The 27,470-nt window shown below is 39.5% G+C and overlaps 1 long non-coding RNA gene across 1 annotated transcript in view; it reads left to right on the forward strand.

Moving 5' to 3' along the window:
- LOC113886899 overlaps positions 1–27,470 on the forward strand; it is a 113,927-nt gene that overhangs the window by 77,717 nt on the left and 8,740 nt on the right. The window contains exon 2 of the long non-coding RNA XR_003509578.1: positions 18,861–18,900. This is a non-coding gene — a long non-coding RNA (uncharacterized LOC113886899). The remainder of the gene's footprint in view (positions 1–18,860; positions 18,901–27,470) is intronic.

Raw genomic sequence — 27,470 nt, forward strand, 5'->3', positions numbered from 1 at the left:
CATCTCTTGGGTTATTGGGAGATGATGTTTTCTATGACCAGTGTGTTCTCTTGAAAAAACTCTGTTAGCCTTTACTCTGCTTCATTTTGTACTCCAAGGCCAAACTTGCCTGTTATTCTGGGTATCTCTTGACGTCCTACTTTTGCTTTCCAATACCCTATGATGAAAAGGACATCTTTTGTGATAGTTCTAAAAAGTGTTTTAGGTCTTCATAGAACTGGTCAACTTCAGCTTCTTCAACATCAGCTGTTGGGGCATAGACTTGGGTTACTGTGATATTGAATGATTTGCCTTGGATACAAGCTGAGATCATTGTGTTTTTGAGATTTCACCCAAGTACTTCATTTCGGACTCTTGTTGACTATGAGGGCTATACCATTTCTTCTAAGGGATTCTTGCCCACAGTCATAGATCTAATGGTCATCTGAATTAAATTTACCCATTTCCATCCATTTTAGTTCACTGATTCCTAAAGTGTTGATGTTCACTCTTGCCATCTCCTCTTGACCACATCCAATTTACCTTGATTCATGAACCTAACATTCCAGGTTCCACTGGAGTTTACTTTCACCATCAGACATATCCACAGCTGAGCATTGTTCCTGCTTTGATACAGCCACTTAATTCTTACTGATGCTATTAATATTAGTAATTGCCCTCCGCTCTTCCCCAGAAGCATATTGGACACCTTTCAAACTTGAGGGCTCATCTTCTGCTGTCATATCTTTATGCCATTTATACTGTTCATGGGATCCTCCAGGGAAGAATACTGCAGTGGGTTTCCATTCCTCCTCCAGTAACCACATTTTGTCAGAGCTCTTCACTATGTCCTGTCCAACTTGGGTGGCTCTGCACAGCACAGCTGGCAGCTTCATTGAGTTTCACAAGCTCCTTCACCTTGAAAAAGCTGTGATCCAAGAAGGGAATCCATAGAAATCAGCAACTCTATTCCTAGATAAATACCCCAAAGAATTGAAGACAGATAGTCAAAGACATGTATACCTATGTTCATAGCAACACTATTCAAATTCACTACTCAAAACATGGACTCAACCCAAACATGCATCAGTGAATGAATGGATAAATAAACGTGGTAAGTCCATACAATGGAATATTATTCATCCATGAAAAGGAATGAGGTGGTGATTTGTACTGCAATATGGATGAACTTTGAAAACATACTAATTAAAATAAACTGAAAACAAAATGACACATATTGTATAATTCTATTTAAATTAAATATCCAGAATAAGCAAATCCTTAGAGACAGAATGCATATTGGGGATTTTTAGGAGCTGTAGGGAGGGTATATTATGGAGTTACTGCTTAATGGGTATGGGGCTTACTTTTGGGATGATAACAACTGCTGGAACTAGATAGTAATGATGGTTATACTACATTATGAATGCACTTAATGCCACTGAATTATGTATTTTAAAATGATTTAAATTGTAAGTTTTATATGTTCATTTTACAACAATAAATTTAAATTAAAAATGTATTTGTAAACTTACATAATATTATTACTTTCAATAGCCATTGTTTGAGGTATTATATAATGACAGAAAGCTACTATGACTTTAATAATATGAGTTAATATACTATTAAATACCATAGATGGACATATTTGAAAAAATAATACTAGATGTATATTCAAGATAAATGTAAATGACCTAATACCAGGCTTGCTTCATATCAGGATATGAGAATTACTTGCTGTAATTTTGCTGGCTCCTAGAAGTTTAGGGCACACAGGCTATGACTTATTGAGCCAAAGCATAAGTTCACAAAATCAAAAAGACAGTGCATTAGTTTCCTGTGGCTGTTGTAACAAATTACCACAAACTAAGGGCTTCCCTGGTGGCTCAGTGGTAAAGAATCCACCTGCCAATGCAGGAGACATAGTAGATATGGGTTCAATTTGTGGGTTGGGAGCATCTCCTGGAGAAGGAAATAGCAACCCAACCATATTATTTATTTACGTTTTTAAAATTTTTTCATCATGTTTTATACACACACACACACACACACATACACACACCCTGGCAACTAAAAAAGGGGGAAATTCACTTGAGGAAGTAGAAGAATCAAATTTCAGATCTCAACAGAGCATTAAGCAACACAGACATTTCATATGGTTTCATTTTTGAAAATTCACTACAGATAACTATCATCAGCATGTTATCCAGATATTGCAAAACACAGTGCAGAGAAACAATTTGAACTTAAGAGCAAAGGTAGCTGAAATTACATTTTTAATGTTATCTTTGAGATATAATTTGCATACAATAAAATTTGCCCTTTTATGGTGTTTAATTCAGTGGTTTCAGTATATTTACAGAGTTGTACATTCATCACCATTATGTAATTTTTAGAACAATTACATCACCCTCAAAACAAACCTTGTCCCACTAGCAGTCACTCCATAATATCCCCTTCTTTTCAGTGCCTCACAACTGCTAATATACCTTTTGTGTCTACATATTTACCTATTCTGGACATTTCATATAAATGGAATCATATAATATTGGGGTTTTATGACTGGCTTCTTTCATTTAGCATCTTTTCAAAGTCAAGCCACATTGTAGCACATATCAGAGCTTCATTCCTTTTTGTGGCCAAATGATATTCCATTGCATGGATCTAACAGTTTTATATGTTCATTAGTATTGATGGACTTTTGGGTTGTTTTGACCAATGGATATTATGAATAATGTTGATATGAGCATTTGTGAACAAATTTTTTAGTGACTGTATTTTCAGTACTCTTGGATCTATCCATAGGAACAGCATCTTACCAACTCTAAGTTTAAAGTTATAAGGAACTGCCAAACTTTTCCAATCTGCATTATTTTGCGTTCCCACCATTAACATATGAGGAATCCAAATTTTCACATCCCCACCAACACCTGCTCTTGTGTCTTTTTAATTATAGTCGTCCTGCTGGGTATGAAACAGAAATATTTTCTTGGTAGGATTTTTTTGGCTTCCCAGGTGGTTCAGTGGTAGAGAATCTGCCTTCCAATGCAGAAGATTTGCAGGAGACCTGGGTTTGATCCCTGGGTTAGGAAGATCTCCTGGAGAAGGAAATGGCAACCCACTCCAATATTCTTGCCTGGAGAATCCCACGGACAGAGGAGCCTGGCAGGTTACAGTGCATGAAGTCCCAAAGAGTCAGACATGACTGGGCAATTAAGCAACAGCAACAAAAGGATCTATTTATTTATTCATTCCAAATATACTATCATTGTTTACAGAGTTTATCAGAAATACAAGAGATCAGTCACATTCTAAAAGAGGGTTTCTCAAACTTTAGTGTCCTTCAGAATCACCTGAAGCACTTGTTACAATGCAGATTCGTGGGCTCCACCCTCACAGTTCTGATTTAGTAGGCTTGAAGTAGAGCCTGGTAATTTGCATTTCTAACAAGTCTGCCGGAGAAGGCAATGGCAACCTACTCCAGTACTCAGGCCTGGAAAATCCCATGGATGGAGGAGCCTGGTAGGCTGCAGTCCATGGGGTCGCTAAGATTTGGGCACGACTGAGCGACTTCACTTTCACTTTTCACTTTCATGCATTGGAGAAAGAAATGGCAACCCACCCCAGTGTTCTTGCCTGGAGAATCCCAGGGACAGAGGAGCCTAGTGGGCTGCCATCTATGGGGTCGCACAGAGTCGAACATGACTGAAGCGACTTAGCAGCAGCAACAAGTCTGCAGGTGAGGCTGATGCTGCTGGTGTGTGAGCCACATTTTGAGAACCATTATCAGGGCAGCTTTTTCCAAAATGTCTATGGGATATTAACTGTTACACAGTGGAAGGATATTATTGTGACAGAACTTTGAGAAAAGTTGGGTGAAGGAGATTTCTATTTCCCAGTAGAATGGGAAACAATAGAATGGGAAAGACTAGAGATCTCTTCAAGAAAATCAGAGACACCAAGGGAACATTTCATGCAAAAATGGGCACAATAAAGGAAAGAAATGGTGTGGACTTAACAGAAGCAGAAGATATTAAGAGGGAGCAAGGACACACAGTAGAACAACACAAAAAAGATCTTCATGACCCAGATAATCATGATGGTGTGATCACTCACCTAGAGCCAGACATCCTGGAATGTGAACAAGTGGGCCTTAGGAAGTTTCACTATGAACAAAGCTAGTGGAGGTGATGGAATTCCAGTTGACCTATTTCAAATCTAAAAGATGATGCCATGAAAGTGCTTCACTCAATATGCCAGCAAATTTGGAAAACTCAGCAGTAGCCACCAGACTGGAAAAGGTCAGTTTTCATTCCAATCCCAAAGAAAGGCAGTGCCAAAGAATGCTCAAACTACCACACAATTGCACTCATCTCACACGCTAGCAAAGTAATACTCAAAATTCTCCAAGCCAGACTTCAACAATACGTGAACCGTGAACTTCCAGATGTTCAAGCTGGTTTTAGAAAAGGCAGAGGAACCAGAGATCAAATTGCCAACATCTGCTGGATTATCGAAAACTCCAGAGAGTTCCAGAAAAATATCTACTTCTGCTTTATTGACTATGCCAAAGCCTTTGACTGTGTGGATCACAACAAACTGTGGAAAATTCTGAAAGAGATGGGAATAGCAGACCACCTGACCTGCCTCTTGAGAAATCTGTATGAAGGTGAGGAAGCAACAGTTAGAACTGGACATGGAACAACAGACTGGTTCCAAATAGGAAAAGGAGTACGTCAAGGCTGTATATTGTCACCCTGCTTATTTAACTTATATGCAGAGTACATCATGAGAAACGCTGGGCTGGAAGAAGCACAAGCTGGAATCAAGATTGTCAGGAGAAATATCAATAACCTCAGATATGCAGATAACACCACCCTTATGGCAGAAAGTGAAAAACAAAAGAGCCTCTTGATGAAAGTGAAAGAGGAGAGTGAAAAAGTTGGCTTAAAGCTCAAGATTCAGAAAACTAAGATCATGGCATTTGGTCCCATCACTTCATGGGAAATAGATGGGGAAACAATGGAAACAGTGACTTTATTTTTGGGAGCTCCAAAATCACTGCAGATGGTGGCTGTAGCCATGTAATGAAAAGACACTTGCTCCTTGGAAGAAAAGGTATGACCAACCTAGACAGCATATTAAAAAGCAGAGACATTACTTTACCAACAAAGGTCTGTCTAGTCAAAGCTATGGTTTTTCCAGTAGTCATGTATAGATGTGAGAGTTGGAGTATAAAGAAAGCTGAGCACTGAAGAAGCGATGTTTTTGAACTGTGGTGTTGGAGAAGACTCTTGAGAGTCCCTTGGACTGCAAGGAGATCCAACCAGTCCATTCTAAAGGAGATCAGTCCCGAATATGCATTGGAAGGACTGATTTTGAAGCTGAAACTCCAATACTTTGGCCACCTGATGCAAAAAACTGACTCATTTGAAAAGACCCTGATGTTGGGAAAGGTTGAAGGTGGGAGGAAAAGGGGATGACAAAGGATGAGATAGTTGGATAGCAGCACCGACTGAATGGACATGACTCTGAGTAAACTCCAGGAGGTGGTGATGGATAGAGAGGCCTGGCGTGCTGTAGTCCATGGGGTTGCAAAGAGTCGAACATGACTGAGTGGCTGAACTGAACTGAACTGAACTGAAGTAGGTTTATATACTCAAGTCTTCTCTAAACTTCTAATCTATGAGTGTGCATTTCCAGCCTCCGAGGTTAGAAAAATCTCAAACATTGTATGCTATTTCTACAATTTTTGACAATGGAAATATTTTTCAAAAACTTTTTATTGAAGAATAATCAAAATATTTATATATTTTTTATAAATGTGCATATTTAAGGGGTGCAATTTATTATGTTTTGACATATGTATACATCCATGAAACCATCTCCACCATCATATCACCTGCTGAGGTCATGAATCATTATTAGTCTGAATCAATCATAATAAATTCCTTTTCCTTGTCAGTGTTTGAGGTATGGATATATTACTCGATTCTCATCAATGAGATATGAGAGGATGTTTCATTGGGGCTTTCTGGAAATAGTTTCCTTACTTTAGAAAGATAGCCTCAAGAACATATGGTCTCTGCTTCCACTGGTCATGGTTACGTCTAGATGTTATGGCTGCAACTATAATATTCATCTTATGATAGTGAGAAGAATAAATGAGTAGAAAACTGACACTTTGAGGATGGCAGAGCACAAAGATGGGATGAAACTTGTCGTTGAATTTTTCTTTGAAACACTGAAGATAAGGCAAAACAAAACCCTGGAGCCACTCAACCTTGACACTTCTTGTTCTGTGAGTTAAGACATTGTCTTCACAATTTACACCGTTTGGGGTAGGATTTTCTGTTCCATATAGCTGAAAACATGCTTACAAAGAAGTTTCAAAGCACATATCACTGACTATTCTGTTCCTGGTGCTTTAACCTCAGCCAGTTTAACTTCATGCCTTATAAGTCAGAGTGCAATTTTATGTACCTCTCCTCACATGCCATCTATTGGGTTCACATCTCTGGTCTTTGATTCCTAGAACTGTGCTCCATCTTTTAATACATAGCCCCTCTTTGGCTTTTGCAATTTAGCTTTACATTCAACTTTCAGCTTCCATTGACCCCTAAAGTCAGCTGCTCTAACAAATTAAGAGGTGGCAAGCCACTAATGCCAGTCCAGTAATTCTCAGTACCTTCTCTCATAAGTGGCTCCTCTTCCTTTACTTCCTGTTTGAAAGTATGATACCCCCTTTCATGCAGATATCCAAGCTAGAAATTATCCTTGCTTCTTCCTTTTTTCCTCATCCCAACATCCAGTCAGTCATTGGTGACCTACTAATGTAAAAAAAATTTATTGGAGTATAGTTGATTAACAACATTGTACTAGTTTCTACTGTACAGCAAAGTGAATTAGTGATACATATACACATATCCACTCTTTTTTAAGATTCTTTCCCACATATAGGTCATTACAGAGTATTGAGTAGAGTTCCCTGTGCTAGACAGTACGTATTTTATTGGGCTGGCCAAAAAGTTCATTCGGGTTTTTCTGGAACCTTTTGCCCAACCCTATATATTGTAGTGTGTAAAAGTCAATTTCAATGTCCCAATTTATCCCTCCTCCCTTTCCCCCTGGTAAACATTTAAGACCTACTTATTTTAGCTTTGGCGTATTTCTTCAGCTCTTCTCTCCATCCTCATTCTCATCTTCCTAGTTTAAATATCATCATTTCTCCTGAGTTACAATCACTATTTCCCTGCTCTTTTTCCTGTCTCCAATCTTGCCATTTTCAATGCAGCCTACATTCTCTTGTGAGGGAAAGTTTCTGAAATGCTGACTATGTTATTTCCATGCTCATATCCACTGCCCCCTGTTCTCCTGCACCCATTTTTACAAGGGAAAGTCCTTAAGCTGGGACAGAGGGCCTCCAAGATCTGGCTCTCCCTTGCTTCTCCAGCTTCATGACCCACTACTGACTAACTCAAACTTCATTAGCCAGCAACCATGAATGGTTTATAGTTCCTCAGAACACACCATGCCGTGATTCACCTTCATTCCTTCGCTCATAATCTTCTCTGCCAAAAATGCTCCTTCTCCTATTATAGTATTTTCCTACTTATTCTTTGGGCCTTGGTTCAGGCATCACCTCCTGAAAGATTTATCTGATCCCACTCAGTCTAGATTTCCTTCCTTGATATTCTTTTACAGCATCTTTTACTTTTACAATGCACTAAACATGTTATGTATTAGTTGCTCAGTCATGTCCCAACTCTTTGTAACCCCATGGACAGTAGCCCACCAGTCTCCTCTGTCCATGAGATTTCCCAGGCAAGAATACTGGAGTGGGTTGCCATTCCCCTCTCCAGGGGATCTTTCCAACCCAAGGACTGAACCCGGGTCTCCCGCATTGTAGATGGATTCTTTATTATCTGAGCCACCAGGGAAGCCTAACACATTATATTATGGCTTATTTATATGATTATATATCCCCAATCCAATCCCCATGAGAGTTTGAGCTTTTGAGTGCAGGGGTTGTATATCATTCATTGCTGTATCCACGATACCTGGCTCGAATGAGTTTATTAGTCTCATCAGGTGAACAGGGTTTTTGGTCCCCTACCTCCCTACTTTCCACTGCAATGATGTTGGACATTTTGCCCAGAATCTAAGATTCTTGAGGATTGCTACCACTCACCCAGAGACAGAAGATGAGGTGTTAGGCACTGAAGGAATCTAGTAGTGTGAGGCCAAAATTGAGTCATACAGAACAAGCTTGCTGTACTCACCATCAGCTGGCAGAAGACAGACTGTTGTTGAGCCTGTACTCACACATCAATCAAATGCCACCTCCTTCATCATCAGATTTGTACTTGGTGATATCCATATGGGTTCCTAATTATTATTCTTCCTGCAAATGGAGACTTTAATAGGCTTTCAAGGCTTTGAATTTAAAGAAAAATCCAAAGTGGTGCGATTTCTCCACTAACTGTACAATGGTATCATAAGAGAACGTCTGTATCCTCTGTAACTCTTTCAGTGGTTTCTTCACAACTACTACATTGCATGGTAGGAGAGTCTGTATCCCAATGCAACTAATAGTAGGAAATCCTCATATCCAAGTGGATGCTGTGATATGTTCTAAGACATCTTCTAACTTAATCAGTGCATTCCTGGTCCCACTCAACTGTCAAACTGGACCACATTCACTTCAGTGCAGGTGGACATTTAGAAAATACACGACGGACCTCGGGGCCTTAGGGGTGTGATGATGGCATTAGGGGCACCCCCGTCAAAGGGCTCATGCTGTTCATCTCTCACTGCCTTATTCTTCCCTTTGTTCCTCAACTTCTCATCTTTGCAATCTCATTCCCTTTGGAATTCCATTTTGTTATTTTGTTTACCTTACTTCCAAGTTATTTGTTTGTTGTTTAAAATCAGCATTATTGCTCCTAGAATCCCCAGATAAGTATGCCATATTACAGAATGTGAATGGTTGTCTGCTGAGGGCCTTTAAGCCAGAAACTGTTTATGCAACATAATGCATTGAGCATGTTTTATGTGCTCAGCCCCATTCTAGGTCCTGTAGACACAATGAACAAATCAACCAAAATTTTTGCCTCATGAACTTACATTATGATTTGGAGGAGGGGACAGACTTTTAACAACATAAGTAAAATATATGTGAAATGGTGATAAATAATAATTCAGAAAAAGTACAAGAGAAAACAGCATTGAAAGACTTGAATAAAGTGAGGGAGTGAGTCACGTGAATGTCTGTGAGAAGAATATTACGAGTAGAGAGACCAGCAAGTGAAGAGGCTCTGAAGGAGGAAAAATGACTGGAAGGTTTCAGAAATGAGACCCCTGTGGCTGACCTGAAGTGAGCAAGGGGCTGGAAATGAATTCAGAGGGTAAAACGGCAATCATATATAGTAAGGCCTTATGGGTCATTGTAACAGATTTGAATTTAACTCTGAGAAATTACAGTGTTTGAGATAACAAGTTAGGTGATCTGACTTGTATTTAACAGGATTGCTCTGGTTGCTGTTTTGCAACTAGACACTGCAAGGAGGTGAGCAAAAGTGGAAGCAGGGAAAGACTATTGTAGTAATCCAGAAAAACAGTAATAGTTTGGACCAGCATTGTAGTAATCCAGAAAAATACAGTAATAATTTGGACCAGGACAGTGGCAGTAGAGATGGTGAGAAATGTTTGCATTCCAGATATATTTTGAAAGTACTGTTGACAGGACTTGTAAATAAATAAGATGTGGGACATGGGGAAAGGTAGAGAAGGCAATGGCACCCCACTCCAGTACTCTTGCCTGGAAAATTCCATGGGTGGAGGAGCCTGGTAGGCTGCAGTCCATGGGGTAGCAAAGAGTTGGACATGACTGAGCAATTTCACTTTCACTTTTCACTTTCGTGCATTGGAGAAGGAAGTGGCAACCCACTCCAGTGTTCTTGCCTAGAGAATCCCATGGACAGGGGAGCCTGGTAGGCTTCTGTCTATGGGGTCGCACAGAGTCAGACATGAGTGAAGTGACTTAGCAGCAGCAGCATGGGGAAAAGAGAAGAATAAGGATGACAGACCTTTAGCTTGGACAATTGGAAAGATGGAGTTGTTCTTTACTAAGATAAGGGGAAAATGTGAGAACAGGTTTGAGGGATGATAACAGGAATTTGATTTGGGATCTGTTAACTTATATGCACAGTACATCATGAGAAATGCTGGGCTGGAAAAAGCACAAGCTGGAATCAAGATTGCCAGGAGAAATATCAATAACCTCAGATATGCAGATGACACCACCCTTATGGCAGAAAGTGAAGAGGAACTAAAAAGCCTCTTGATGAAAGTGAAAGAGGAGAGTGAAAAAGTTGGCTTAAAGCTCAAGATTCAGAAAACGAAGATCATGGCATCTGGTCGCATCACTCCATGGGAAGTAGATGGGGAAACAGTGGAAACAGTGTCAGACTTTATTTTTTTGGGCTCCAAAATGACTACAGATGATTATTGCAGCCATAAAATTAAAAGACGCTTACTCCTTGGAAGGAAAGTTATGACCAACCTAGATAGCATATTGAAAAGCCAAGATATTACTTCGCCAACAAAGGTCCATCTTGTCAAGGCTATGGTTTTTCCAGTGGTCATGTATGGATGTGAGAGTTGGACTGTGAAGAAAGCTGAGCACTGAAGAATTGATCCTTTAGAACTGTGGTGTTGGAGAAGACTCTTAAGAGTCCCTTGAACTGCAAGGAGATCCAACCAGTTCATCCTAAAGGAGATCAGTCCTGCGTGTTCTTTGGAAGGAATGATGCTGAAGCTGAAACTCCAATAATTTGGCCACCTCATGCGAAGAGTTGACTCATTGGAAAAGACCCTGATTCTGGCAGGGATTGGGGGCGGGAGGAGAAGGGGACGGCAGAGGATGAGATGGCTGGATGGCATCACCGACTCTATGCACGTGAGTTTGGGTGAACTCCGGGAGTTGGTGATGGACAAGGAGGCCTGGCGTGCTGTGATTCATGGGGTCGCAAAAAGTTGGACACGACTGAGCGACTGAACTGAACTGAAGGGTGTGAAGCCTATTAGACACCCTAATAGACACAGTGGGTAAACAGTTGTATGTGTAGGTCTGAAAAGGGAGAAGTCTGATTAGATGATTTTATATACATCAACATACAAAAACTATTTAAATAATGGATGAGATTACCAAAAAGTGCCTCAAGGTTCAATAGATGCAGGAGTGACTAAGACCAAGGATTGACCTCAAGCTCTCTAGAAGTTGGGATAATGAGAGAAATTGGTAAAGGACATAAAAAGAGGTCAATGATTGGAAGAGTGTGAGGTCCTGGAAGCCCAGCAAGAGAGAGTGATCAACTATACCCATTACTGCTAATAAGTCAGATAAGGTTGGAACTGAGAATTGAACGTTGGATTTATCAATGTGAAGACCATTGGTGATCCTGAAAGAACTTTTTGTGGAACAATGGTGACAAAAGCCTGACTGCAATGGGCTCAACAGAGAATGGCAGTTTGGACAGTTTCTATTTAGGAGGTGATTTGCTATAGAGAATTAAAATGAGTGGAGCAGTTGCTAGAGGGAGACATAGAATAAGATCTCTCATTTTACGAATGAGAGAAATAACAGTGTTTCTTAAATGCTAATGGCAATGATACAGTAGAAAGTAGAAACTGGGTGATACAGGAAAAAGAGGCATGAATTGCAGGGTGATGTCCTTGAGTAGGTGACTGGGGATGGGATCTAGTGGACAAGTAGAAGAGTTGGTGTTAGATAAGAACATGTGCAAACAGGAACAGTTCTGTAGTATGTAGTTGGGTCCATGCAGTGGCATGGATTATGGGAGTTTTCTATTTTCCATTTTCTTTCAGGTGAATGTAACAATGGGAGGAGGAAATTTTCAAAGTTTAAGGAGAGTAGAAATATGAAATAGCAATTTATGAGAGTGGGAGAATGAATGGACTTGGGAAATGTAATATGATTCTTGAAGAACATTAAGGTTCTATTTGAGGTTGCAGAAAGTTAAATTTAACTGGAGTTGGGATTTTTTCCAAGTATGTAATATGTAGCAAGGAGGAATACAGTTGAGCTTAAATGTGAGAGGGTGATTATAATGACTAGCCACTGTGATGGAGAATTTGGGAAGTGGAACCATGAGGCAGTTGATGGAGTGTGAAGGTTGAAAGGCTGCCTCTGAATTCGGCAACACAATAAACTTTCCAAATCACAATACACTTACTGCCTGAGACCCATATTATTAATAAAAATTATATACTTATAGACAAATAAATGAATTCCCACAGTGACTACTTTGACTATAACAACACTTACTTGAAAATATAAGTTCTAGCATGTGTATTGAAAAAAAAAATCTAGTCACATCACTAAAGTAATGTCCCAGTCTCACCTCATTTATATGTTACTTTTCCTCTGAAGGGCTTTAGCTGCTGAACAAGAATCTGTCAAACACTAAACATGCCTCAGAGGTTGTAAGTCCTAAAAGAATGCAGATTTGAGTGAAAGCAGATGAGAGCCTAGAGATAGTAGCAAGGGGATGAAGAAAAAGGTAGACTAGAAAGGAAGCAGCAGTCCCTGAAGATAAAAGTGCCATTGGCAAATCAAACTAGGCAAGAAATAATACATTAAAAGAATGAAGAGGATGAACAGGAATAACAAGGGAGCACTGCAGCAAAAAAAGTGTGAAAGCCACAGCAAGTATGGTAAAAGAATAAAACGCTATTACTGAAATTCTTCAATGATACTTCTAATAGAATAGAGTTAAAATAAGGCATTTGGAAAGACTATTGATGTAGTGCTTAGTACATGCTAAGTATTTTACATGAATTTATTTGTACTACACTTTTGACATCTAAAGGATAGATGCCATTATATCCCCATTTTACAGACAAAGAAACAGAAGAATAGAGACTTACCTGAGTCCCACAGCTCACCTCTCTTTTTTCAAAGCCAGCTCCCCGTCCATGTTTTCAAAACCAGTTCCTGGGTGGTTGAGACACTTAATATAAAAGTGTCCTTTTTAAAAAGTTATTCTTTGAATCCATATTTATTTTTAATTTTTATAATAATTTATAATTACCAAAAAGAACAGTGTGCTCACAATTGTGTCCATAAAGATAAATACACTAGCTGAAAGCCACACAATTGGAAAAGTGATGGGAAATCCAAACATAAGAGAAAATGTTCTCTGAATTCATGCATTTCAGTGACCATCAAAGTCCAGTAATTACTTCTATTTGTGTGTATTATTCTTTATATTAATTTCATCTGGATGGATCTTCTCATTTTATTTCATTTTCATTTTTTTTGTATGTTTGTGATTATTTTTTTAAAATTTTTTTTAACTTTACAATATTGTATTGGTTTTGCCATGTATCAACATGAATCTGCCACAGGTATACATGTGTTCCCCATCCTGAACCCTCCTCCCTCCTCCCTCCCCATACCATCCCTCTGGGTCATCCCAGTGCACCAGCCCCAAGCATCCAATATCGTGCATCAAACCTGGACTGGCGACTCGTTTCATATATGATATTATACATGTTTCAATGCCATTCTCCCAAATCATCCCACCCTCTCCCTCTCCCACAGAGTCCAAAAGATTGTTCTATACATCTGTGTCTCTTTTGCTGTCTCGTATACAGGGTTATTGTTACCATCTTTCTAAATTCCATATACACGGGTTAGTATACTGTATTGGTGTTTTTCTTTCTGGCTTACTTCACTCTGTATAATAGGCTCCAGTTTCATCCACCTCATTAGAACTGATTCAAATGTATTCTTTTTAATGGCTGAGTAATACTCCATTGTGTATATGTACCACAGCTTTATTATCCATTCATCTGCTGATGGACATCTAGATTGCTTCCATGTCCTGGCTATTATAAACAGTGCTGCAATGAACATTGGGGTACACGTGTCTCTTTCAATTCTGATTTCCTCAGTGTGTATGGCCAGCAGTGGGATTGCTGGGTCATAAGGCAGTTCTATTTCCAGTTTTTTAAGGAATCTCCACACTGTTCTCCATAGTGGCTGTACTAGTTTGCATTCCCACCAACAGTGTAAAAGTGTTCCCTTTTCTCCACACCCTCTCCAGCATTTATTGTTTGTAGACTTTTGGATCACAGCCATTCTGACTGGCGTGAAATGGTACCTACAAGTGGTGCTAGGAAAACTGGTCAACCACTTGTAAAAGAATGAAACTAGAACACTTTCTAACACCATACACAAAAATAAACTCAAAATGGATTAAAGATCTAAATGTAAGACCAGAAACTATAAAACTCCTAGAGGAGAACATAGGCAAAACACTCTCTGACATAAATCACAGCAGGATCTTCTATGACCCACCTCCCAGAATATTGGAAATAAAAGCAAAACTAAACAAATGGGACCTAGTTAAACTTAAAAGCTTCTGCACAACAAAGGAAACTATAAGCAAGGTGAAAAGACAGCCTTCAGAATGGGAGGAAATAATAGCAAATGAAGCAACTGACAAACAACTAATCTCAAAAATACACAAGCAACTCCTACAGCTCAATTCCAGAAAAATAAATGACCCAATCAAAAAATGGGCCAAAGAACTAAGCAGACATTTCTCCACAGAAGACATAAATATGTCTAACAAACACATGAAAAGATTTATTTCATTTTCTATGTGATCTTCTCCATGGATTTTACCATATCATTAACTGCTGCTATGGTGTTGAATATCTACTACTTAGCAAGGAGAACCTCCCAATCTCTTCTCCTAAATCAGCACACCACTCATACCCTTCAACTTGTTTTTCTAGATTGTAAACATTTACTGAATGGACAGAAAAAACAACCATTTGATTATATTTCCTACTACATTATGTCACATGAATAATATTTTAAAATAAAAAGTGATTGATTTCTAAAACATTATTAGAAAAGTGAATAGTCAATTTAAGGCACTTTAGATGAAAGCTAATTTCAAAAATCTATACAAATGGCATCTGGTTCCATCACTTCATGGGAAATAGATGGGGAAATAGTGGAAACAGTGTTAGACTTTATTTTGGGGGGGGGGCTCAAAAATCACTGCAGATGGTGATTGTGGCCATGAAATTAAAAGTTACTCCTTGGAAGGAAAGTTGTGAGCAACCTCAGTTCATTTCACTTCAGTTGCACAGTCGTGTCCGACTCTTTGCGACCCCATGAATTGCAGCACGCCAAGCCTCCCTGTCCATTGCCAACTCCCGGAATTCACTCAGACTCACGTCCATCCAGTCAGTGATGCCATCCAGCCACCTCATCCTCTGTTGTCCCCTTCTCCTCCTGCCCCCAATCCCTCCCAGCATCAGAGGCTTTTCCAATGAGTCAGCTCTTCGCATGGCCAAAGTACTGGAGTTTCAGCTTTACCATCATTCCTTCCAAAGAAATTCCAGGGCTGATCTCCTTCAGAATGGACTAGTTGGATCTCCTTGCAGTCCAAGGGACTCTCAAGAGTCTTCTCCAACACCACAGTTCAAAACCATCAATTCTTCGGCGCTCAGCCTTCTTCACAATCCAACTCTCACATCCCTACATGACCACAGGAAAAACCATAGCCATGCCTAGACGGACCTTTGTTGGCAAAGAAATGTCTCTGTTTTTGAATATGCTCTCTAGATTGGTCATAACTTTCCTTCCAAAGAGTAAGAGTCTTTTAATTTCATGGCTGCAGTCACCATCTGCAGTGATTTTGGAGCACAAAAATAAAGTCTGACACTGTTTCTACTGTTTCCCCATCTATTTCCCATGAAGTGATGGGACCGGATGCCATGATCTTCGTTTTCTGAATCTTGAGCTTTAAGCCAACTTTTTCACTCTACACTTTCACTTTCATCAGGAGGTTTTTAGTTCCTCTTCACTTTCTGCCATAAGGGTGGTGTCATCTGCATATCTTAGGTTATTGATATTTCTCCCAGCAATCTTGATTCCAGCTAGTGCTTCTTCCAGTCCAGCGTTTCTCATGATGTACTCTGCATATAAGTTAAATAAACAGGGTGACAATATACAGCCTTGAAGTGACCAACTAGATAACATATTAAAAAGCAGAGACATTACTTTGCCAACAAAGTTCCATCTAGTCAAGGCTATGGTTTTTCCAGTGGTCATTTATGGATATGAGAGTTGGATTGTGAAGAAAGCTGAACGTCGAAGAATTGATGCTTTTGAACTGTGGTGTTGGAGAAGACTCTTGAGAGTCCCTTAGACTGCAAGGAGATCCAACCAGTCCATCCTAAAGGAGACCAGTCCTGGGTGTTCATTGGCAGGACTGATGCTGAAGCTGAAACTCCAATAATTTGGCTACCTCATGCGAAGTGTTGACTCATTGGAAAAGCCCCTGATGCTGGGAGGGCTTGGGGGCATGAGGAGAAGGGGATGATAGAGGATGAGATGGCTGGATGGCATCACCGACTCGATGGACACAAGTTTGAGTGAACTCCGAGAGTTGCTGATGAACAAGGAGGCCTAATGTGGTGTAATTCATGGGGTTGCAAAGAGTCAGACATGACTGAGTGACTGAACTGTACTGAACTGATACAAAAGGAATCTTGTTTTAAATGTAGCAAGTCTACCTTTCACAGATTTTAGTCAAAATTTTGCTTTACTCCTTATAGAAGGGGAATTAGATCTTAAAGATATGAGACAAATCAAGTATAAAGGCATTCATTCTTTTATTTTTATGGAAAGTTATTTTATGAGCTACAGATTGAATAGAATGTGTTTTCCTGGTCAGACAGCTACAAAGCAGGTCATCTTGATACCAGTCTTAATCATAGTAATCAGAGCATAAATGTATTTTGTCTGAGACCAGTTCAAGAACAGATGAAAAGATGATAAAAAGTCACCCAGATCTATCACTTCACCTTTATGTGGCATGTCGACATGTTTCAATTCCAAAGGCCTGTGGATGCCCCTTCCTGGCATTTGTTGACTGAATCTCACAACAGCAAGTGGAGCTTGACATGCAGTCTAATGATTTTCCCTGTTGCAGACCATGCTAGGAAAAGCACTAGGTAACTGAAACATTTAAGCCAAGCAAGAAACTATTCACTAGTAAGTTTGAAAGGTCAAAGCAAGCTTGTTCAAAGCAATTCACTGAAAAAATAAAGATCTCAGTGTTCTGAACTTTAGGAATGAAAAAAAATAAACCCCTATATCATTTACAACTTATCAATAATAAGTATATATTCACTTAAAATTGCTGATACATGGAACGAGAAGATCACTTTGACTTTATCATCTCATCATTCTTTTTATAAATGCTAAAGAATGTGTTGTCCTTTGTTGGGGGCCAGAGTGAGGTATTCTGCCCGTGACAAAGGTCATGAGAAAGGAGGCTTGACATACGCAAAGGCGGGATCGAGCCTCAGGAGTCCCCCTGGAAATCCTCGAGCATCTACCCCCATAACCAGACCCTGCCTACTTTACTACTTTGTGCTCATCTACACCCCTGACTTTACGGGGGGCTGTCCCCCACCACCTCTTTCGGAGAAGGAGTTAAGCTAGAGCTCCAGTTAATCAAAATTCCTGGGTGTGATAAGAGTGTTTTAACCTACAAACTCCTCTGAAGGTTCTCTAGCCTGCCTGACAGGCTTGTCCCGCCACATGTGATCACTCACAGCCTCCCTACTGTGAGAGGCATGAGATGCTTTAAACCTTCTAAAAACAGGTTCCTTAGAAAAGTTAGAAAACTATTAGTATAAGTATAATGGGCTGATTAGAAATTGTATTGGTGAAGGGTTTTTCATTTGTTGAGCCAATGTTTGTTGCTAAGTCTCCATATCCCCTGCCCTTACACACATTAATGAATATATAGAAGAAATAAGTATTAACCTTTGATATTAATCACGTTAGACCTTAGGCTAAGTAAATTCTTTCCTTAACTAAAACCCACTACACCCTCACCGTATAGGAATGTAACTTTATTTGGGTGGCGTCTGTTTTAAGAATAATCACCCTTGGAGAAAAAAGTGTTCTGGTTGACTGACCACTGTCACAAGAAGAGGGTCATAAATTGTCAGCAGGCCCCCCTGGCCAGAAGATGATGTAACACTCCTAAGACCTCTGTATACATTTGTGTGAAGCACCTGACTTTAATAAAAGTCAGGACTGCTGTCCCCACGTGACTTTTGTATAACATCTCAGTGTATAAAAACAGACTCTTGAAAATAAAGAATTGGGATCAGTTTCTCGAAATACTGGTCTCCCCATGTCTCTCTCTCACTCTGGCTGAGTCTCCATCTGGAGCGCGGAACCCACCATGCTTACTAATTATGCCTGGGCTTCTAAGATCCGACTGGGGAGGCCTCAGTGTCTCCTCTCCTTCGGGAGAACAGAAGGATGCCTGCGGCCTACGTGAGTGGTTCAAGCTTCTTGTCTTGAAGTTTTATTGGTCTCCTGCGTAAACCAAGCTACTCAGCCTCTTTTCTACACTGAATTTTCCTACTGAGCTATCCTTATTCTATTACTCTTTATATTTTTAATTAATAACTAATTAAAGCTATTGTATCCTGACCCTCGCCGACGCCATCCCCACTTCTAATACCCTGGATCAGCCGGGGCTGGACCCCGGCAGTCCTTGTTCCACATCAGGCTACTTAATATTCATACTAACCAAGAAAGTAATGTAGAAAATGACCCATACACAGAATGCCATCAGGATAAGGTTATAAACCCTTCTTTGACCTCCTCAAACAGGAAATATTAAGACCTCATACAGGTGATAAAAGTTGAAAAATTAGAACCCTTATGTCTTACTTCATTCAGGCTGCCATAACAAATAGACTTGGTGACTTTAAATACATAACTTTTTTTTTTTTCCTCCTCATAGTTCTGGAGGCTGGAAAGTCTACCATCAAGATACTGAGAAGGTAGGTTTTGTTCTGAGGCCGTGCATTTACCCTCTCACTGTGTGCTCACATGACCTCTCGGTGTTAAGAGTTGTGTAGTGGAGGGGAGGGCAACTTCTCTGATGTCTCTTTTTAAAAATTTTATTTATTTGGCTGCCTCAGATCTTAGTTGTGGCATGTGGGATCTAGTTCCTTGACCGGGAGTGGAACCCAGGCCTCTGAATTGGGAGCACAGAGTCTTAGCCACTGCACCACCAGGGAAGTCCTTGATGTCTCTTATAAGGGTGTAACCCCATCAGATCAAGGACCTGCCCTCATGACCTCATCTAATTACCTCCTAATTACTCTAGTTACCTCCCAAAGGGCCCATCTCCAAATACTATTACAGTGGAGATTAAGGCTTCAACATATGAACTTTTAGGGGACACAAATATTCAGCCCGTAATACTTTACAAACATATATGATATGGCTTTCAATACCAGTACTCATGAAAGTATTTATTTTCTTCCGGGTACTAGGTGTGTAAATCAGATGCAGTGTTTTAGGAGATGTGATGGATCCTTGGTTATAGCTTCATTGTTTACTTAGCTAAGCTTCCCAGTAGTTTGGTGCATTAGTTGGGGTTCTCCAGTGAAACAGAACCAATAGGATATATATAGATATATAGAATGAGATTTATTATGAGGAATTGGCTCTTGGGATTTTGGAGGGTGAGAAGTTCCACAGTCTGTCATCTGCAAGCTAGAGACCCAGGAAAGCCAGTGGTGTGATTCAGTCAGAGTTTGAAGGCTTGAGAACCAGGGGAACCAATGGTGTAATTCCTAGTCTAAGGGCAGAAGACCCATATTTCAGCTCATGCAGTCAGGCAGAGATGGGACAAATGCTCTACCTCTTATCCAACAGATTGGATGATGCCCACCCACATTGGGGAGGGCAATCTGTTTTACTCATTCTACCAGTTCAAATGCTAATCTCATCAGGAAACACCTTCACAGACACACCCAGAAACAATGTTTAACCAGATATCTGGGTACCTGGTGACCCCATCAGGTTGACACATAAAATTAACTATCACATTTGGTCATTAGAGATAAAGTGAGGGAAATACTTGTCTGTTGGTTGTTGACAGCTGGCATTGTACCTTATTGGTCAAAGTCCATGCTGTACAACTTGCTAAATATTTTGAATATCACTACTGGTTATACATATTTTTGTTTATTCTTTGTTAGAGCATATAAGTAAATAAAAGCATATAGAAATAGACTTAAAACTAATTAGCCTCTGTTCTCATTAATCTTTAAATGTTATTATTTTCTGATTTTGATGTCACTCAAACTTTAAAAGAACTAAGTGACCTTGAGTATTGAAAGTTAGAGGTCCTTTGATTTGAATAAAACCTAATTTTTTTATTGAGATGAAGTTCACAGAAAAGTAACTATTTAAAGTGAACAGTTCAGTGGTTCACAATATTGTATACCCATTATCATTGTCTAGTTCCAAAATTTTTCATCACCCCAAAAGGAAACCCCTACCTATGAAGTACTTACTTCCAAATTCCCCTTACCCAACCTCTGGTTTCTGTTCATATGGAATTTTCTACTCTAGACATTTCATATAAACAGAATTATATAATATGTGACCTTTCATGTCTGGCTTCTTTTACTAAACTTAATGTTTTCAAGGTTCATCCAGATTGTAGCATGTATCAGTACTTTGTTCCTTTCTTAATGTCTGAATCATATTCCATTATATGTATATGTCATAGTTTGTTTATTCATTCATCTACTGATAAATATTTGCGCTGTTTTCATTTTTTGGCTATTGAGTTAGACTTCTAACAGTTCCATCCAGAGTTAAACCCCTGTGTATCTCCCCACCTTCCACATAAAGCTTAGCTACCCTAGAAGAAGCATCTTGACTGCTTCATGTATCTTGTGGCACTTGGCTTTGTTTCCTGGACCAGTCTTTCCTTGCCTGAAAGCCAAGGAAGAATCTATCTCATTCACTCAACCTCCACGACAGAAAAATTAATCAATTCCTACAACATTAACTGCCCCTTCACTTCCTTCACCTGTTTGCTGACCAGTTCTTTCCTAAATAGAGTGCCTTTCAGTCTCTTCTTTTGCTCTCCTCTTCTTTGCCATCTGTAATTGGCCATCCATGCACTGGCTCGTCTTTGAGTGAGTTGACACATGCAAGAGTATTTATTTTAAGATCTACACCATCCTCTAAAAATAGTTTGATTGTATAAAATGCAGCTACACCTAAGCATAACTAAAAAACACGTAGAAACAGAATTAAAACATGAACCACATTTCAGCTTTATTTTCCTCTCATTGCCATCCCTGTTCCATCGCAGTTGACCAGTCTTGCACATATCGTTGGATTGAGCTTGACTGGGTGGCAAAAGAATGTACTTTAGTTTAATAAACCAATTCCTGAAGATGTTATTCCTCTGATATAACAGAATGCCTTAATCCAGATAAGTAGTTCATTTCTCATTAAGAAGAGCCATGAGGATTGAGTACATGGTGAGTAATACAGGTCAGTAAGATCAGATTGCCCCAAGATTGCCCTCAAATCACATTATGTCAGCACCTGGCTTCTCTGCATCTCAGAAAGTCTGTACTGGTAGCCAGTATAAGACCTATATCTTTCACACATCTGCTCAAGGCAAGCTTATTTTTGGATGTTCCTCAGCTCTGAATTGCACTAAAGAAATATTGTCCTTAGGATTCTAAAGATAGAGGAGGCAATGTGAGTGTCTTCTTACAAAGTGCTAATAGGTAGTCTGAGCACATGTTTATAAACCTGGGTCACAAATTTCAGGGTGGCAGAACTTGGTTTTATCACTTTATACAAGACATCCAGATAGTCACTATGGGAAAAATAGAATGTCTTGAGTTAGTTGATATTACATCATTCATTATTTTTCAGGCTATCATGTAGTAAAACTGACTTTTTAATGTACAGTTCAGTGAATTGTATACTAAATTTTATATTATATGTAAAGTGAAGTCACTGTAATCTTTTCAGGGCCAAATGTCTCTAAGGGGTTTAATCCAGCCCTGTACCTCACAAATTTATAGGTTAAAATAAGTACTGAAGTTGGAGAACATTCAAGATATCTCTCTACCAACTGTCACTTTACATTAAAATAAATTTAGAAATTGAGTACTGAACTGTGAGCCTCCATTTTCCTTCTTGTGTCACATGGTAACCTATGGTAATGAGCCCATTACATGATAAATTAATAAGATAAATAATTTCCAGGAATTCTCTGGCAGTCCAAGGGTTAGGACTAGGCACTTTCAGTCTCGTGGCCTGGGTTTGATTCCTGGTTGAGGAACTAGGATCCTGAAAGCCATGCCAGGACAGCCAAATTAAAGGAAAGAAAGAATTTCCAGAATTTTCAAAGATAACTGGCTCTGAAATGTGGAATATTTCCTATTTGCCTTTAATCCAAGAAAATTTGTTTTTAAAATGCTGGAGGTGAGAAAACATAGTTTTGGTGATGCTGTGATATATTAACATATATCTTACTTGAAACTTTGCATCATAAGTAGTTATTACCTTATTTTTCAATTTCCATTTTAGTGTAGCAGTTTGCACATAGGGTTAAAATGATCTTTTTTTTTTTCAATGTTATTTTGACCTAGCACTTGAAATTAATGTTTACAAGCTTCCAGTGTTCCACATACCCTATAGCAAGCCTTTATTGAACAAAGAATATTTATTCCAAGGTGGAATTTGAATCCATGCCTTCTACTTTGGAAATTTGAATTTAGTTCAATTTCATGAATCTTTATTAAGCATCTGTTATGTACAAGACATTGTTAGAAATTGAGACAGAGGTAAAGAGGAATAAGATGATATGTTCCTAAGCATATTGCATTTTATTATGTATCTTATTTATTATATTTGTTAGTTCATGTGCTTTTTTTTTTACCCCTTATGGCAGGAAATGTGCCTTATTTGACTTTGTATACAAGTGTTAAAAATATTTGTTGAACTACGTTTTTGGCTAACCCAGTGACACAGATATAACCCATTATATCTACTACTGTGGGCAAAAATCCCTTAGAAGAAATGGAGTAGCCATCATACTCAACAAAAGAGTTGGAAATGCAGTACTTGGATGCAGTTTCAAAAATGACAGAATGATCTCTGTTCTTTTCCAAGGCAAACTATTCAATATCAAAATAATCCATGTCTATACCCCAACCAGTAATGCTGAAGAAGCTGAAGTTGAACAGTTCTATGAAGATCTAAAGAATTTCTAGAATTAATCAAAAAAGATGTACTTTTCATTATAGGGGACTAGAATGCAAAAATGGGAAGTCAAGAAACATCTAGAGTTACAGGCAAATTTGGCCTTGGAGTACAGAATGCAGCAGGACACAGGCTAATAGAGTTTTGCCAAGAGAATGCACTGGTCATAGCAAACACCCCCTTCCAACAACACAAGAGAGGACTCTACACATGGACATGACCAGATGGTCGACACCAAAATAGGATTGATTATATTCTTTGCAGCCAGAGATGGAGAAGCTTTATACAGTCAGTAAAAACAAGACCAGGAGCTGACTGTGGCTCAGATCATGAACTCGTTATTGCCAAATTCAGACTTAAACTGAAGAAAATAGGGAAAACCACTCGACCATTCAGTTCAGTTCAGTTCAGTAACTCAGTCATGTCCGACTCTTTGTGACCACATGAACAGCAGCACGCCAGGCCTCCCTGTCCATCACCGACTCCCGGAGTTCACTCGGACTCACGTCCGTCGAGTCACTGATGCCATCCAGCCATCTCATCCACTGTCATCCCCTTCTCCTCATGCCCCCAAGCCCTCCCAGCATCAGAGTCTTTTCCAATGAGTCAACTCTTCGCATGAGGTGGGCAAAGTACTGGAGTTTCAGCTTTAGCATCATTCCTTCCAAAGAAATCCCAGGGCTGATCTCCTTCAGAATGGACTGGTTGGATCTCCTTGCAGTCCAAGGGACTCTCAAGAGTCTTCTCCAGCACCACAGTTCAAAAGCATCAATTCTTTGGCGGTCAGCTTTCTTCACAGTCCAACTCTCACATCCATACATGACCACTGGAAAAACCATAGCCTTGACTAGATGGACCTTTGTTGGCAAAGTAATGTCTCTGCTTTTGAATATGCTATCTAGGTTGGTCATAACCTTCCTTCTAAGGAGTAAGCGTCTTTTAATTTCATGGCTGCAGTCACCATCTGCAGTCATTTTGGAGCCCAGAAAAATAAAGTCTGACACTGTTTCCACTGTTTCCCCATCTATTTCCCATGAAGTGATGGGACCAGATGTCATGATCTTCGTTTTCTAAATGTTCAGCTTTAAGCCAACTTTTTCACTCTACACTTTCACTTTCATCAAGAGGCTCTTTAGTTCTTTCTCACTTTCTTCCATAAGGGTGGTGTCATCTGCATATGTGAGGTTATTGATAATTCTCCCAGAAATCTTGATTCCAGCTAGTGCTTCTTCCAGCCAAGCGCTTCTCATGATGTACTATGCATATAAGTTAAATAAGCAGGGTGAGAATATACAGCCTTGATGCACTGCTTTTCCTGTTTGGGACCAGTCTGTTGTTCCATGTCCAGTTTTAACTGTTGCTTCCTGACCTGCATACAAATTTCTCAAGAGGCAGGTCAGGGGGTCTGGTATTCCCATCTCTTTCAGAATTGTCCACAGTTTATTGTGATCCCCATAGTCAAAGGCTTTGGTATAGTCAGTAAAGCAGAAATATATGCTTTTTTGGAACTCTCTTGCTTTTTCAATGATCCAGCGGATGTTGGTAATTTGGTCTCTGGTTCCTCCGCCTTTTCTAAAAGCAGCTTGAACATCTGGAAGTTCACGATTCACGTACTGCTGAAGCCTGGCTTGGAGAATTTTGAGCATTACTTTACTAGCATGTGAGATGAGTGCAATTGTGCGGTAGTTTGAGCATTCTTTGGCATTGCCTTTCTTTGGGATTGGAATGCAAACTTACCTTTTCCAGTCCTGTGGCCACTGCTGAGTTTTCCAAATTTGCTGGCGTATTGAGTGCAGCACTTTCACAGCATCATCTTTCTGGATTTGAAATAGGTCAACAGGAATTCCATCACCTCCACTAGCTTTTTTCGTAGTCATGCTTCTTAAGGCCCAATTGGCTTCAGATTCCAAGATGTCTGGCTCTAGGTGAGTGATCACACCATTGTGATTATCTTCATCATGAAGATCTTTTTTGTACAGTTCTTCTGTGTATTCCTGCCACCTCTTCTTAACATCTTCTGCTTCTGTTAGGTCCATACCATTTCTGTCCTTTATAGAGCCCATCTTTCCATGAAATGTTCCCTTGGTATCTCTAGTTTTCTTGAAGAGATCTCTAGTCTTTCCCATTCTATTGTTTTCCTCTATTTCTTTGCATTGATCGCTGAGGAAGGCTTTCTTATCTCTTCCTTATATTCTTTGGAACTCGGCACTCAGATACTTATATCTTTCCTTTTCTCCTTTGCTTTTTGCTTCTCTTCTTTTCACACCTATTTTTAAGGCCTCCCCAGACAGCCATTTTGCTTTTTTGCATTTCTTTACCATGGGGATTGTCTTGATCTCTCTCTCCTGAAAATGTCACGAACCTCATTCCATAGTTCATCAGGCACTCTATCTATCAGATCTAGTCCCTTAAATCTATTTCTCACTTCCACTGTATAATCATAAGGGATTTGATTCAGGTCATACCTGAATGGTCTAGTGGTTTTCCCTACTTTCTTCAATTTATGTCTGAATTTGGCAATAAGGAGTTCATGATCTGAGCCACAGTCAGCTCTTGGTCTTGTTTTTGTTGACTGCATAGAGCTTCACCATCTTTGGTTGCAAAGAATATAATCAATCTGATTTTGGTGTTGACCATTTGGTGATATCCATGTGTAGAGTCTTCTCTTGTCTTGTTGGAAGAAGGTGTTTGCTATGACCAGTGCATTTTCTTGGCAAAACTCTATTGGTCTTTGCCCTGATTCATTCTGTATTCCAAGGCCTGTTATCCAAGTGTTTCTTGACTTCCTACTTTTGTATTCCAGTCCCCTATAATGCAAAGGACATCTTTTTTGGGTGTTAGTTCTAAAAGCTCTTGTAGGTGTTCATAGAACCATTCAACTTCAGCTTCTTCTGCATTACTGCTTGGGGCATAGACTTGGATTGCTGTGATATTGAATGGTTTGCCTTGGAAATGAACAGAGATCATTCTGTCGTTTTTGAGATTGCATCCAAGTACCGCATTTCAGACTCTTGTTGACCAATGATGGCTACTCTATTTCTTCTAAGGGATTCCTGCCCGCAGTAGTAGATATAATGGTCACCTGAGTTAAATTCACCCATTCTAGTCCATTTTAGTTTGCTGATTCCTGGAATGTCAACGTGATTTGATTATATGATTATACAGTGGAAGTGAGAAATAGAGTCAAGGTATTAGATCTGATAGTCAGAGTGCCTGAAGATCTATGGACGCAGGTTCATGACACTGTACAGGAGGCAGGGATCAAGACAATCCCCAAGAAAAGGAAATGCAAAAAGGCAAAATGGTTGTCTGAGGAGGCCTTACAATTAGCTGAGAAAAGAAGAGAAGTTAAAGACAAAGGAATAAAGGAAAGATATATCCATTTGAATGCAGAGTTCTAAAGAATAACAAGGAGAGATAAGAAAGTCTTCCTCAGTGATCAATGCAAAGAAATAGAGGAAAACAGTAGAATGGAAAAGACTAGAGGTCTCTTCAAGAAAAGTAGAGATACCAAGGGAATATTTCATGCAAAGATGGGCACAATAATGGACAGAAATGGTGTGGACCTAACAGAAGCAGAAGATATTAAGAAGAGGTGGCAAGAATACACAGAAGAACTTACAAAAAAGATATTCAAGACCCAGATAATTACGATGGTGTGATCAGTCATCTAGAGCCAGACGTCCTGAAATGCAAAGTCAACTGGGCCTTAGGAAGCATCACTACGAATGAAGCTAGGGGAGGTGATGGAATTCTTGTTGACCTATTTCAAATCTTAAAAGATGATGCTGTGAAAGTGCTGCACTCAATATGCCAGCAAATTTGGAAAACTCAGCAGTGGCCACCAGACTAGAAAAGGTCAGTTTTCATTTCAATCCCAAAGAAAGGCAATGCTACAGAATGCTCAAACTACTGCACAATTGCACACACCTCACACACTAGCAACATAATGCTCAAAATTCTCCAAGCCAGAGTTCAACAGTACGTGAACTGTGAACTTACAGATGTTCAAGCTGGATTTAGAAAAGGCAGAGGAACCAGAGATCATGTTGCCAACATCCACTGGATCATTGAAAAAGCAAGAGAGTTCCAGAAAAGCATATATTTCTGCTTTATTGACTATGCCAAAGCCTTTGACTATGGGGATCACAAAAAACTGTGACAAATTCTGAAAGAGATGGGAATACCAGACCACCTGACCTGCCTCCTGAGAAATCTGTATGCAAGTCAGGAAGCAACAGTTAGAACTGGACATGGAACAACAGACTGGTTCCAAACAGGAAAAGGAGTACATCAAGGCTGTATATTGTCACCCTGC

The sequence above is a fragment of the Bos indicus x Bos taurus genome, chromosome X (genome assembly GCF_003369695.1).
Source record: "Bos indicus x Bos taurus breed Angus x Brahman F1 hybrid chromosome X, Bos_hybrid_MaternalHap_v2.0, whole genome shotgun sequence".
NCBI lineage: Eukaryota > Metazoa > Chordata > Mammalia > Artiodactyla > Bovidae > Bos > Bos indicus x Bos taurus.